Source organism: Budorcas taxicolor, chromosome 6, assembly GCF_023091745.1.
Source record: "Budorcas taxicolor isolate Tak-1 chromosome 6, Takin1.1, whole genome shotgun sequence".
NCBI classification, from domain to species: Eukaryota; Metazoa; Chordata; class Mammalia; order Artiodactyla; family Bovidae; genus Budorcas; species Budorcas taxicolor.
In genome coordinates, this window is record NC_068915.1 from 7,225,512 (window position 1) to 7,236,228 (window position 10,717).

Below are 10,717 nucleotides of genomic sequence, written 5' to 3' on the forward strand. Positions count from 1 at the left end.
ACTTTGCCTTATTGTGTTTCAAAGATACTGTGGCATAAAGTGAAAGAAAGTGAAAGTGAAGTCGCTCAGTCGTGTCCGACGCTTTGCGACCCCATGGGCTGCAGCCTACCAGGCTCCACCCTCCATGGGATTCTCCAGGCAAGAGTACCGGAGTGGGTTGCCATTGCCTTCTCCAGGGGATCTTCCCGATGCAGGGATCGCACCCGGGTCTCCTGCATTCCAGGCAGACGCTTTAACCTCTGAGCCACCAGGGAACCCCGCAAAACTATCCAGACAAAACTATAATTCAAAAAGAGAGCGGCACTATTCATAGCAGCCAAACCATGAAAACAACCAAAGTGTCCAATGACAGATGAATGGATAAAGAAGATGAGGTACATATCTACAACTACTCAGCCATAAAATAAGAAAGGAAGAAAGGAAGAAAATAACGCCATTTGCAACAACATGGATTCAACTAGAGATTATCACACGAAGTGAAGTAAGCCAGAAAGAGAAAGACAAATACCATATGATATCACTTATAGGTGGAACCTAAAATACGGCACAAATGAACCTGTCTACAAAACAGAAACAGACTCACAGGCAGAGAGATCAGACTTGTGCTTGTCAAGGGAGAGGAGAAAAGGGAGAGAGTTGGTCTGGGAATTTGGGGATAAACACCAAGGTCCTACGGTACACCACAGGGAGCTATATCCAGTCTCCTGGGATAATCCATAATGGAAAAGAATGTTTTAAAAAGAGAATGTAGGCTATTTTGTGGACGTCAGGTGTGCGGGCGCATCTGGGAACGCTGGCGGGAGAGGACCGGGAAGACCAAGTTTAAGTTCTGTGGATTTGAACCTCTGCATTTCTAACCTAAGATCTCGAAATGCATCGCGATTCCTGTCCATTGGACTGTAAACTTCATGTAGATAATCTTGGAAACAATGGTAACAAGACTGAATTGGAACGAGCTTTTGGCTATTATGGACCACTCCGAAGTGTGTGGGTTGCTAGAAACCATCCTGGCTTTGCTTTTGTTGAATCTGAAGATCCCCCCAGATGCAGCTGATGCTGTCCCAGAGCTAGACGGAGAGAACACTGAGGGGCTGTCGAGAAGGGTGGAACTATCCAATGGTGAAAAGGGAAGTCGAAATCGTGGCGCACCTCCTTCTTGGGGTAGCCGCCTTTGAGATGGAGGAGGAGTCCTCCACCTCCACGCAGATCTCCAAGACGGGAGAAGCTTCTCCCGCAGCCGGAGCAGGTCCCTTTCCAGAGACAGGAGAAGAGAGAGATCACTGTCCCGGGAGAGAAGTCACAAAGCCATCCTGATCTTTCTCTAGGTCTCACAGCAGATCTAGGCCAAATGAAAGGAAATAGAAGATCAGTTTACAAGAGGAGTGATGCACAGGAAATAACTTCATTTGACAGGAGTAAGTACAGAAAATTCAAGTTTTGTTTGAGACTGCATAAGCTTGGTGCATTTTTAAAATGTTTTAGCCGTTCACATTTGTCTGTCTGTTGGAACAGTGACACACAAAGGTGTAATTCTCTATGGTTTGAAATGGATCATATGAGGCATGTAATATCAAAAATTGTTACTTTAAAATGTTCCCTTAAACAAAATTTAATTTGCTTTGAATTTTAGTCTCGCATAGGCTGATAATAAACCTCTAACTCCTGCCCAGGTAAAGTCGATGTTTAAGATTATGGAAACAAAAACTGGCAAAAATTGGAAGATTTTTTCAACATAGCTGGGATACAGTATGCAGCTGTAGTTAAGTGGTTTTTAAAAGTTGCTGTGAACTCAAAAGCTGGAAAAATTAAAGCTGCACCCTTAAACTAGATTAGAGGTTTAAAAATTCCACTAGTCTTCACACTGGACAAAAGGTTGTCCAGTTGGTGTAGAATCTAAGAAGTTTCAAAGAAGTTAGTTTCCCTTTGCTTTAGGTTGTAAGTTCCTTCTGTGATTGCTGTATAAGAATACATAGCTCTTTGTGACATTCTTTATTTGGAAATTTGAGACTACTCAAAATACCGAATGTCCTGCCAGTTTAAGGGTACATTGTAGAGCTGAACTGAGTTACAGTGCAAGATTCTTTTTTCATGCTGTCATTTGTAATATGTTTTGTGAGAATCCTTGGGATTAAAGTTTTGGTTACAAAAAAAAAAAAGAGAGAGAGAATGTATATATGTGTAAAACTGAGTCACTCTGCTGAGTTTTGTACAATGTTGCAAATCAACTATGTGTCAATAAAAAAGGGAAAAAAATAAGGTGGTTCCACTGTGAACCTGTAAGATTAACAGAGAAGAAAATTCTGGCAATACCAAGAATGTCAAGCACATAGGAAAACAAACTCTCAAGTACAGCTGGTGGGAGTATGACTTTGTATAATCATTTTAGAGAGCATCTGGCAATGTTTAGTATAATTAAAGATGCACACACACTGCTTCCCAGGAATTTCACTTCTAGATATATACTCTGAAGAAATCATCACCAGTGTGTACAAGGAGACATGTTCAGGATGTATACAAGATTATTTTCTGTAATAGCAAAAAAAATTGTACTAAATTAGAAGAAATGAATGACTAATATATGTGTATAATAAAATATGTATCACCTTTAAACACAAAACACTAAAAAACAAATCAAGGGATTTCCCTAATGATCCAGTGATTAAGAATCTGCCTTCCAATGCGGGAGACACAGGTTTGATCCTTGGTCTGAGAACTAAGAGCCCACATACTTCGAGGCAACTAAGTCTGACTGTGGGAAATAGAGAGAAGCCTGCACCCCAAAGAAAGGTCCTGCATGCCACAACTAAGACCTGATGCAGATAAATAAATAAATGTTAAAAATAAAGTAAAAGCTAGAAGTGATTACGTGTAGTATGGAAGGCATGTAGAAAGCCAAGACAGGCCAAAAGTGAAGCCTCTTGCACTGACCACTTAGCCAAGCTGTGAATGCAAAGGAAAAGTTCTTGAAGGAAATTAATTTTGTGTGTGTGTGTGTGTGTGTGTGTGTGTGTGTGTGTGTTTCCTTCACTCTGTTAGAGAGGTGTCTGGGCATGCGTCTGTGATACGTTACTTCAGTCGTGTCTGACTCTTTACAACCCTATAGACCACAGCCTGTCAGGCTCTTCTGTCCATTGGATTCTCCAGGCAAGAATACTGGAGTGAGTTACCATGTCCTCCTCCGGGGAATCTTCCTGATCCAAGAATGAAACCCGCGTCTTATATATCCCTTGCATTGGCAGGAGGGTTCTTTACCACTAGCGCCACTTGGGAAGCCCAATGTGGTGTACATTGATTAATTATTAACTGATTTTCATATGTTGAACTATCCTTACATTCTAGGAATAAATCCCACTTGGTCATCGTGTTTAGTCTTTATCGTATGCTGCTGAATTCTATTTGCTCGCATCTTATTGAGGATTTTTGCATCAATACTCATAAAGGATATTGATCTGTAGTTTCCTTTCTTGCTGGTCTTTGGCTTTGGTAATTCTGACCTCATAGATTGAGTCAGAAAGTGTTCCATCCTCTTCACTTTCTTGGAAGAGTTTGAGAAGGAGTGGTGTTAGTTTATCTTTAAATGTTTGGTAGTGAAGCCATGGTCCAGGGCTTGCTTTGTCAGATTTTTGATTACTGATTCAATCTCATCACTAGTTAGTTCTCAGGTTTCAACCTTGGTAGGTTTTGTATTTCTAAATAAATGGAGTTTATCCATTTCAGCTAAGTCATCTAATTTGTTGGTATATAATTGTTCATAGCACTCTCATAATCTTTTTATTCCTATATAATTGGTAATAATGATCCCATTTTTATTTATATTGGTTATGTATTCTCTCTTTTTTCCCTTTGTCAACCTAGCTTCAGTTCAGTTCAGTTCAGTCGCTCAGTCATGTCCAACTCTTTGCGACCCCATGAATCGCAGCACGCCAGGCCTCCCTGCCCATCACCAACTCAATTTGTCAATTTTGTTCTTTTTGAAGATCCAGCTTTTGGCTTTGTTTATTTTCTCCATTGTTTTTCTGGCCTCTATTTTATCTCTGCTCTTATATTTATTATTTTCCTTCTTCTATGGTTTCTTTAGTGTGCCAACCTTATCTCCAATTTAAATCCCTTACAATAGTGTCTGGTTTTGTGGCTTGGGATATTTCCTGACTCGCCCTTTATTTCCTTTAGGACTCAGTTCCTCTGGACACCTTTACTGCCCACCCACTCTAAAGTAGCCTATAGCTATTTTCTATCACAGCATCATTTTCCTTCACAGCCCTTATCACTCTATGATATCTTCGCTTTTGTTTTCTGTCTGCCCCCATCACACACGCTTACACACGCATGTGTGCATATGTGCAGACTTGTGCATGCCCATTCCTCAGAATATAAACTCTATAAGAACAGACATTTTCGTTGTCTTGTTTAACCACTGCATCCCCATGGCCTAGAATAGTCTCTGGCCCAACAGTAAAAAATGGTCAATAAGTATTATTGACTACTCTAATGTGTTGCAAAGGCTATTATTTTGAAAATGAGTGATTGGTTAAAAAATTCCTTACCTCTTGCTCCTAGAAAGTTACTGAAAGACAAGAAATTTATAAAGTAGTTTTAAATTTTAAGATGGCCATAACCTAAAACATTGTGGTCTAATATACTTTATTTTAACACAGTTGGTTTAACATAGTTATTAGGTAAATAACCATGTTTTACATGGTATCTTTTTTTTTTATTTTTTATTTTAAATTCTTTAATTCTTACATGCATTCCCAAACATGAACCCCCCTCCCACCTCCCTCCCCATAACATCTCTCTGGGTCATCCCCATGCACCAGCCCCAAGCATGCTGTATCCTGCGTCAGACATAGACTTGCGATTCGATTCTTACATGATAGTATACATTTGGGAGAATGGCATTCTTACATGGTATCTTTTTAATATATCAGCATCTACTTACTTATGTATTATTTATTATTGTTTGTTTTTTGAGGTTAAAGTTTTTGGGGGGATATAAATTATACACTGCTCATATCAGGTACCTGGTGGGCTACAGTCCATGGGGTCACAAAGAGTCAGACACGACTGAGTGACTTCACACTCACTCATATCAGGTAGTCAGTACGTGGCACTAAACTAGAAGTCTTAGTTTCTAGCTTCATCTTCGCTACTATTTAATTTGTATAGCTTTGGGAAGAAGGGCTTCCCTGCTGGCTCAGCTGGTGGTAAAGAATCCACCTGCAATGTGGGAGACCTGGGTTTGATCCCTGGGTTGGGAAGATCCCCTGGAGAAGAGAAGGGCTACCCACTCCAGTATTCTGGCCTGGAGAATTCCATGGGCTCTATAGTCCATGGGGTGGCAAAGAGTCGGACACACCTGAGCGACTTTCACTTTGGAAAGAATTGTTTAACTTGTTTGTACCTCAGTTTTTTCATTTGCAAAACAAGGGGATTAAATTAGATAAACTGATAAAGTCCCTTCCAACAATCAAATCTATAATTCCATAATTTAGAGTTCAATTTTACTAGTTTAACATGTTTATAATTGTTGGATGTTCATAACATATTTTTCTTTACTTTTTAAAATGTTAAGTTCTTTGATATTACTTAAGTTATAAAATTGTAACCCCCTGTTTGAGCATGGAGAGTCCTTTATAGATTTTCACTTTACTTTTCTTAGGAGAAATATCTTTTTCCGTTTCTACAATATGTTTTTATTTATTTTAATTAATTTAAAGTTTTTGGCTGTGCTGGGACTTTGTTGCAGAAAAAGCACTAGGGCTTTCTCTAGCTGCAGCTCTTGGGCTCAGTTGCCCCATGATGTGTAGGATCCTAGTTCCCTGACCAGGGATGGAAGTGTGTCCTGTGCATTGGAAGCTGCATGTCTAACCACTGGACCACCAGGGAATTCCCTAAGTTCTTTTTAATTGGAGGATAATTGCTTTACAATGTTGTGTTGGTTTCTGCCATACAACAAAGTGAATCAGCTGTAAGTATACACTTATCCCCTCCCTGTTGAGCCTGCCTTTCATCCCATTTCATCCTACCCCTCCAGGTCATCAGAGAGGGATTTCCACTTTATAGAAGAACTTCTAGAACTGAACTATGTGACATTTTCCCTACTCTAGGCAAGATGAGTAGCTGGCTCTCAATAAATTATGTTGAATTTTAACGTTGAGCCTGTTAAAGGAAAAGGAAAGATAATATAGCAATGATTGATTGCTAAGAAAAATATTATACTCCAAAAGTATACTCCAAAAATTAACACTTGACATCAAGGAATTCCATATAAAAATAACAACTAAAATTATAAATTAAAACACATAATAATTTAATGAGAAGATGAAATGCTTTCAGACACTATGGTACCTATAAAATAAATTTTATCTAACTTGGCAATTGGATTTAAACATGAGACATGAATCCTGATATAAAAAGTAACATCAAAAGGACAGTGTTGATTTCTTTTCATAAACTTTAGGATCGTGAACATAAACAACCATCGTATGTTAGAGGAAATAGACCTTAGAAGTTGAGGTAAGTTTACTTTTCCAATTTCCTGACCCACTCCGGGACTGTCACAATTTTCCTCTCTCTCTCTCTCTCACACACACACACACACACACATACATATGTAATATTTTGGATATACTTAAGTAAAAATTTTAGGAAATGTAGCAGGTAACTGTTGTTGTTTAATCACTAGTTACGTCTTACTCTTTGTGATCCCATGGACTATAGCCTGCCTGGTTCTTCTGCCCATGGGATTTTCCAGGCAAGAATACTGGAGTGGGTTGCCATGCCCTTCTCCACGGAATCTTCCTGACCCAGGGATCAAACCTGTGTCTCCTGCACTGGCAGGTGGATAGTTTACCACTGAGCCACCAGGGAAGCCCAGGCTAAAATACACATTTCATATTTTCAGAGATTCAAAACAGGAGGACTAGCTGTAACTATCCAATAGAAAGTCCTGCTCATTAAGAAAATAGTGAGTTGTGACTCTGTGAGGTAAAAAGCTTGATTTACTTCACTTAAGGACACTTGCATGATTATAAATGTGTTCTGTGAATGTAGCTAGTCAACTTGATTTGTTACTATTTCTCTATAGGAATAAAGATAACATAAAGGGAGTCTCTCAAGAGGATTGGAAACTTCAGTACTGGCCAACCACTTGGTAACTTTTTAATTACCGTTTTTCTCTTCTCTGTATTTAGACCATTTAATTCATTTAGAATCCCCATTGAAACTCTAGCACCTCCTCCACCATGAACCATTTATGGAAAGACTTCCTCCGTACAATCTATTTTGCATGATATAATAAAAGGGCTGAGCAGAAGGGATTTGTTAAACGTAATTTACATCTACTCCACAGTCAACCTTAATTATTTAGTGACGGATTGTCCTCTTAGGGGATTATGCAAGCATTTTGTTTCTACTCTGTCTCACTGCTGCTAACTGTTTAGCCATTTCACTAATCAGCATGTCTATTAGGAGCAGTTTGGGGATAGCGTAAAGCAGAGGATCACACTGTGATCCATCGTTTTGCCATTTCTTAGAAGATTTAGTAAAATCTTTAATGATGTGGGGGACTGAAGCTTGTGTGTAACTCAGGGGAATTTAATGTTTTCATTATCCATCTTATTCTTTGTCTCCCGAGGACAATTCAAAGTTTGCTGTATGCATTTTGAAAATGTTAAGAATAAGAACATGTATCTTACTTTGTTCAGGATGCTATAATAAAAATACCACAGACTGGGTGGCTTATAAACAGCAGAAATTTATTACAGTTCTGGAGGCTAGAAGTCCAAGATCAGCATGACAACTCTCTCTGACTGCAGAACTCACTGTAACCTGCTGTAGCCCAAGGGGCTGGGGGGCTCGGTGAGATTTCTTCTTTATGGAAAAAACTTGACCGAATTTCTTGGCCAACTCAATGTAAACACACTTATTCCATCCAGGAGGGCTCCATTCTTATAACCTCATCAACCCTGAAAGACCCCCCTACTAATAACATCACCTTTGAGGGTTAGGGCTTCAGTATATAAATGACTGAACATAAACTTTCAGCCCACAGCAACAAGGCAATTGTTGTTGTTGCTCAGTTGCCAAGTTGTGTCTGAATCTCTGTGACCCCACAGACTGTACACTGCCAGGCTCCTCTGTCCATGGGATTTTCCAGGCAAGAATACTGGAGTGGGCTGTCATTCCCTTCTCCAGGGGAATCTTCCTGACCCAGGGACCAAATCTGTGACTCTTGCCACATCTGCACTGACAGGTGGATTCTTTACCCATGAGCCACAGGGGAATCCCCAGCAACATGATTATACATATTTAAGTTTTTAATGGGTATTGCTATATCATCCTATAAGACAGTTTCATCAGCTGTTATTCCCCATGAATGGTGCATGTGCGTGGCTTCCCTCTCTAAACTTCTCCAAACAACACTCCATCTTTTTCCCAAAAGGATGGGTGAATTTAACTGTTAAATCTTTCCGGTAATTTATCTTTCAAATAAACTTACATAAATGCACAAGAAATTTTCATTTAAAGGGATAAAACCCATAGTAGAGAAGTTTGAGGGGTAAAGGTTAGAGGGAGAAAAATTTTAAATACAGCAAATTATTTTTAATAATTTGCAAATGTTTACAGAATGTTTCCCTTGAAGTGCATTGTTACATTAAATTTTCCTTTTGGGAGTTGAAAAATCAAATGGAGAACTATATCTATATTTTTAACAAATATTTCATGTTAATATGTAAAAAGATAAAAATGTTAGTTGCTCCGTTGTGTTCCCTCTTTGTGACCCCATGGACTGTGGCCTGCCAGGCTCCTCTGTCCATGGAATTCTTCAGGCAAGAGTATTGCAGTGGGTTGCCATTTCCTTCTTCAGGGGATCTTTCTGATCCAGAGAGTCTCCCACATTACAGGCAGATTCCTCACTGTCTAAGCCACCAGGGAAGCCCCAATATTAATATATAAGCTTACATTAAGTTATAATATTAATAGATAAGCTTACATTAAGTTATATTGTTATTTCAGTATAAAATGCCACTAGTAGATAATAGATGGGGAAACAATGGAAACAGTGAGAGACCTTAATTTTTTGGGCTTCAAAATCACTGCAGATGGTGACTGCAGCCATGAAATTAAAAGACACGTGCTCCTTGGAAGAAAAGTTATGACCAACCTAGACAGCATATTAAAAAGCAGAGACATTACTTTGCCAACAGAGGTCCGTCTAGTCAAAGCTATGGTTTTTCCAGTAGTCATGTATGGATATGAGAGTTGGAGTACAAAGAAAACTGACCCCCAAAGAATTGATGCTTTTGAACTGCGGTGCTGGAGAAGACTCTTGAGAGTCCCTTGGACTCCAAGGAGATCCAACCAGTCCATCCTAAAGGAAATCAGTCCTGAATATTCATTGGAAGGACTGATGCTAAAGCTGAAGGCCCAATACTTTGGCCACCTGATGCAAAGAACTGACTCATCTGAAAAGACCCTGATGCTGGGAAAGACTGAAGGCAGGAGGAGAAGGGGAAAACAGAGGATGAGTTGGTTGGATGGCATCACCAACTCAATGGACATGAGTTTGAGCAAGCTCTGGTATTTGGTGATGGACAGGGAGGCCTGGCGTGTTGCAGTCCAGGGGGTCGAAAAGAGTCGGACACAACTGAGCAACTGACCTGAATATAGCAGTATTATAAACTAGAAAATTAGATAAGGATTATAAACTGGAAAATTAGATAAGGATTACACGCTACATTATAAATGAAAGGAGTACATTAAATTTCACCCATTTTCAAATGAACAGTAGCATTTTCCTTTGACATTCAGACTCTTTTTCTCTGAATTATTTCCTAATTATAATTCTTTACAATAGACAATATTTGGAAATGGTCAAAATCTTCAACAATGTAATTGAATACTATGAAGCCATTAAAATGGACATTTCAAAGAAATTTTCAATGGCACGGAAAAGATTCTACAATGATATAATGGGTGGAGGAGTCAGAGAACAAGACTGAAAATACAATGTGACTTCAATTTAGTATTTCCATCCTCCACTGGAGTTAGAGAGTGTGAGAGTGATAGCGAGAAAGGAAGAATGGAAAATGCACAGTAAGCATTGAAAGGAAATCAAATCAGCAAAATGTTGACGAAATCACCTCTGGGCGATGGCATATAAGAATTTAATTTTCTAAGTTTTTCTTTATTTTTGAGTTTTTATAGTGATAATAACTTTCGATAACAAAATTTCCTCCTTATTTTCTGTGTTTTTTTTTGGTTTTTTTTTTTTTTTGACATCTATACTACCAGCAGGTACTGCAGCAATGATCATGTTAACTCTTCCACAAAACTGGGATTTCCTGGGGAAGAGAGCCTTGTTTATTTATCTTTATACTCTCAGCACATAGAGCTTAACAAATGTTTGTTAAATTTCAAAGCTTGAGATGATTAAAAAAAAAACACCTCACAATATAACTAACACCCAACTCTCAGGGCTTTGGACCCTCCCTTGCGGCTCAGATGGTAAAGAATCTGCCTGCAATGAAGGAGACCTGGGTCTGATCTGTGGGTTGGGAAGATCCCCTGGAGGAGGGCATGACAGCCACTCCAGTATTCTTGCCTGGAGAATCCCATGGACAGAGGAGCCTGGTGGGCTGCAGTCCAGGGGGTTGCAAAGAGTCGGACACGACTGAGCAACTAAGCACAGCACAGCAGGGCTTCCCAGGTGGCT

General features: G+C 39.3%; 1 pseudogene; it reads left to right on the forward strand.

The window, feature by feature from the left end:
• The first annotated feature begins 871 nt into the window (after positions 1 to 871).
• On the forward strand, positions 872 to 1,362 carry LOC128050094 (serine/arginine-rich splicing factor 3-like; annotated as a pseudogene).
• Positions 1,363 to 10,717: the final 9,355 nt, after the last annotated feature.